At 43.1% G+C, this 4,690-nt stretch overlaps 1 pseudogene; it reads right to left on the reverse strand.

The window, feature by feature from the left end:
- Nucleotides 1-2,205: 2,205 nt before the first annotated feature.
- LOC114637729 overlaps nucleotides 2,206-4,690 on the reverse strand; it is a 22,198-nt pseudogene continuing 19,713 nt past the window's right edge.

The following is a 4,690-nucleotide window of genomic DNA, read 5'->3' on the forward strand; positions in this document are numbered from 1 at the left end:
AAAAAACAAAAAACAAAGAAAAAAAAAGAAATGTTCATCATCCTGAGCCATCAGAAAAATACAAATCAAGCAATTCCATATTATACTTGTCAGAATAACTACCATTAAAAACTCAAGGGATGATAGATGCTGGTGAAGATAAAGATCAAGGAAGACACTCCTCCAATGTTGATGGGAGTACAGAAGTGTGGAAAATAAATATTGTGGTTTCTCAGGAAATTGGGAATTGCTCTACCTCAACACCCAGCTATCCCACTACTGGGCATATATGCAAAGAATGCTCCACCATCCTACTAGGACACTCACTCAGCTATGTCAACAGCAGCTTTATTAATAATAGCCAGATAGCTAAAACAGCCTAGATATCCCTCAATTAAAAGAATGGGTAGTGAAATATGGTACATTTACACAATAGATTATTACTCAGCCATTAAAAACAATCATATTATGAAAATTTCTGGGAAATGAATGGAACTAGAAAAGATCATCATGAGTGAAGTCACCCAGTCTAAGAAAGAAAAACACGGTATAGATTCACTTATAAGTGGATGTTAGCCATAAAGTAAAAGATGATGTTACAATGCACTGACTCAAGGAAAATAAGGAACAAGGAAGGCTCAAGGCAGGGGTGGGGGTAGGGTATGTAAATATCACTTCAAAGGGGTAACAGAATATATATCCTGGATGGTTAGAGGCAGGGGACTGGATGAGGATGAGAGTAGAAATTGAAACAGGAGGAAGCATGTTGCAGGGAGGAAGTAGGGAGAGAATATTGGGAGAGACAACTTGTACTGGGATGGCATATCTGAGATGAACTAAAAACCTAAGGCTATGGAAACTTCCAGGAATCTATGAGGGTGAACCTTGTAAAGACTCCTATCATAGGGGATATGGAGCCTGAACTAGACATTTCCTGTAACCAGACAAAACTGACAATGGAGAAATCTGTATACCAACCTGGCCACAAAACCTTTGACCTACAATTTATCCTACGTAATATATGTGCTATGGTGAAGATGAAGCAGAAGTTGAGGGAATAGCTAGCCAATAACTGGTCCAGCAAGAGACCCAGGCCGTGAGACAAAACCTAACCCTGACATTGCTAATGATATCCTGCTATACTTGCAGGTAGAAGCATAGCATAACTACTATCAGAGAGGCTTCTCCTAGCAACTAATGGAAACAGATGCAGAGACCCACAGCCAAACATTAGGCTGAGCTTGGAGAATCCTGTGGAGTAGAGAGAGATGAAAGATTGTAGGTACTAAATGATTCATGAATTCCACAAGAAAAACCACAGAACTTGGGTCCATAGGGCTTTACATGCTTTCTGTACAAGTTACACTGGTGTACATTGGTCTTCATGTGGGATTCCTCACAGTGGGATCAGGGGCTATCTCTGACCCTGGTGCCTGCTTGTGGTACCCTTTCTATCTGCTGGGCTGCCTTGTGTAGTCTCAATAGGAGAGGATGCTCCTATTCTTACTGCAACTTGTTACACCAGAGCTAGTTGATATCAATGGGAGGCTTCCCCTTTTCTGAAGAGAAATGGAGACTGAGTGAATGGAGGGGGGTGTTGGACTAGAGCAGGGAGGGGAAATGAGGTGTTAATTAATTAGTTAGTTATTTAGTTAATATAAAAGAGGCCACAATACTGGACAACAGTAAGAAGGGAATGTTTTAGAGAGAGAAATGTGTAATTATATTACTATCTAAAACCTTTAAAATCATTTCTTTGGTAAAAGGTCTTCAAAAGTTGTGTTTTGTGCAAGACAACATCCATGTATTACAACATTTAAACATAGGATTATTACGTTATTGTTATTTAATTTACTTCAGGTGTCCCTGCACATAACTCAACCTGCTTATGGAGGTCAGAGGTCAATATGGAGAGTCAGCCCTCCCTTTCCATTATATGGGTGTCCTGAATTAAACACAGATTACCATGGTTGACTCAGGAAACAAATCTACTGAGCAATTTTGGATGCTCATATTTTTATAAACCTAACAATGAAGAAAAAACAACAGATATAAACCCAAATTATTTATTGGTACTTGATTATAAAAACATAAGGAAACATAATGGCTAGACAGGGATTTATTACCAAAATATAATTAAGTCAGAGTCCATCACTGTGTGGTTTGGGCTCGGGGCGGGTGAGGGCGCACCCGCGCTGTGGCCTACGCAGTCCCTGGAACCGCGGCTCAGTTGGCAGTCCTCAGAGCTGCAGCTCCAGCCTCCGGAGCGCTACAGCTACAGCGGTGGTCCCAGCTGATGGTTCGATCTTGCCAGCACCTTGGGGCTTGGGCACAGCATGGGGTGGGAGGGGCGCATGCGGCCTCGCCCATGCACCACAGTGACAGCACATCTTGGGAGCAGGGGCCCAGGGACCCACTCTGCCCGGCGGCCATGGCTGAGTCCCCAGGGCGGCCCTTGAGGGCTCCGGTGCAGGGACCACCTGCTAGGGAGCACGTCCCACAGACCGCTGGAGCAGGAGCACCGGGAGTGCGGAGAGAGGCTTGTCTCACTGTTAGGGAGAGTGCCCTGCAGATGGAGCACAGGAGAGGTTCCCCCCACCCTGCCCCCGCAGGCGAGTTTTCCACTTACACAAGAAAGTCCAGAGTTCCAGGAGACACGTGGAATCGAAGATATGGAAGTTTTATTGTCATGGTAATTGTGTCTGGATGGTGTGCTCCCCACAAAATGTCAGGAGGGGCCACCTTATATTGGGGAGAGGAGGGGCTAGGGAGATGAAAGTTTAGTAATCTAAGCCCCAGCCTTTAGGTAATTCATTAATATGTTAATCTTGAGGCAGAGGCCTGTTAGTCTCCTGCCCTACATGACCTAGCATGCAGGTTACATGGAGACTGCATGTTAGGTCTCTGGGTTCTGGGGGGACGGCCAAACACCCTAGGATTTCTACAGTCCAACATCACTGGACTTGTTATGCAGATTGTAAGGACTGGCAATATTTTAGGACAGGACAGGGACCTTTGTCTATCCCCTGAAGGCCTTTCCATGCAGGTGTCCAGCCAGAAGTTGAGAGCTCTAAAGAATAGGGTACCAAAATCAGATGGCCTACAAAGTGGGTTTGGATGTATCTGGCAAAGATCTTATCAAGCTATAAGTAGAAGGAAGAGGATGAGAAGTCCAAGGCCAGCCTAGGCTACACTAAAAAGAAAGAATGGGAAAGAAGGATGCTCATCCTTTCTTCCTTATTGTTTGCCATCTTTTGTTCTGCTTCAGCTATCATTGATTTTCCCACAGTGCCTCCTAGACTAAGTATCTTGGATTGCAATTTGCTGCTGCTCATTCAACAAAACTCCCTTCCTCAAGCTTTGGCTTTGTATACATTGCCACTTTCAAGATTACGGGCAGATGCAGGAATGGAAATGTGAGAATTCCTACATTGCACATTGAGAGGTCTCAGGAAACAAGAGCTTAGACAAAACAGTTTCCCTCCATCCCGGTGTCCAGTTAAAGAACTGACCTAACCACAATTTTGAGAACCAATTAATGACTGAGAAGCATACAACAGAGAGAATACCAGGTTCTCAGGATCTGATGTGACTTTCTTTGTAGGAGAAAACCATTGAAGTCAATCTTGACATAAGCTACATTTGAAATGTAGAACTCTTTTTATGACTCTACAGGACACTTAACCTCATGTCCCATTGGGTTCCTCATCAATGTCAGTCACTGTGGTCTGACTCTATTGCAGAACTTTGTGTTACCATCAAGTTCATCAATGTTCAAAACTATGAGTTCTGGGTCCTCTGAATGAGAGACATGTCCATAGGCATTCATCTTTTAGAATTCAGAAGGAATATCCTTCTACTTATAGCCAGCCAGCACAAAGATCTTAGGAACAATTCTAACTACATTCATAGAAACAATGCTAACTACATTCACAGCAGGCATTGACCACAACAGAGATATGTAGTGAGAACTTTGGTTTCTTTAAAAAACACAGAAATATTATGGTAATATGATCTTGTTTTAATCTCAGGTGTGTGATATGGTGCTACTTAAGATTGTTCACAGCAGCTGACTATGATTTGCCTCTTAGTCTAGGAGGGTCATGATTTTGCCAGCTGCAGAATGTTTCTACTATTCTGTGTTGTTTGTAATTCTGGGGACTATTCTGAGGGTATATAAATGTTAGAGCCCCTAAGAGAGGGGTGGGTTGTTGGCGTTTGGCTGGCTGCTATTGGTCACAGTTTGTTAAATAGTCATGCACAATGAAGAAAGAAGAAAAGAAATTAGATATCCTGATGGTAAAGATCAAACTGGCCCAAAGGAGCTCAACATCACTAATCAACAGGAAGTGATCTAACGATAACATCACCACCCTACCGCCTCTATCCTTTTTTCTCTCCTATGTTAAGGAGTTAAAAGAGTGCATTAGAGTGGAAGGGAAAAGAACTCACAGAGTAGCCAAAGTACAGCTACATAGAATGACTTGGGCTGATTTAAAATGAGTGTGCTTATAAGTTCAACACAAAGGTGAAAAAAATCTAATTACAATCATCATAGACATGTATAGGAGCAGGGTACAACTCCATGGTCAGAGTTGGTAGAATGATACAGAAGTCCTTTAGGGTAGCCATGGAGATGTCACTGTCATAGAAATTGACTCTACCCCTTCCTCCCCTGCCTGGTCCTGTGGGCTGGGGCAGACACAGAGTT

The sequence above is a fragment of the Grammomys surdaster genome, unplaced genomic scaffold (genome assembly GCF_004785775.1).
Source record: "Grammomys surdaster isolate TR1022 unplaced genomic scaffold, NIH_TR_1.0 125408, whole genome shotgun sequence".
NCBI classification, from domain to species: domain Eukaryota; kingdom Metazoa; phylum Chordata; class Mammalia; order Rodentia; family Muridae; genus Grammomys; species Grammomys surdaster.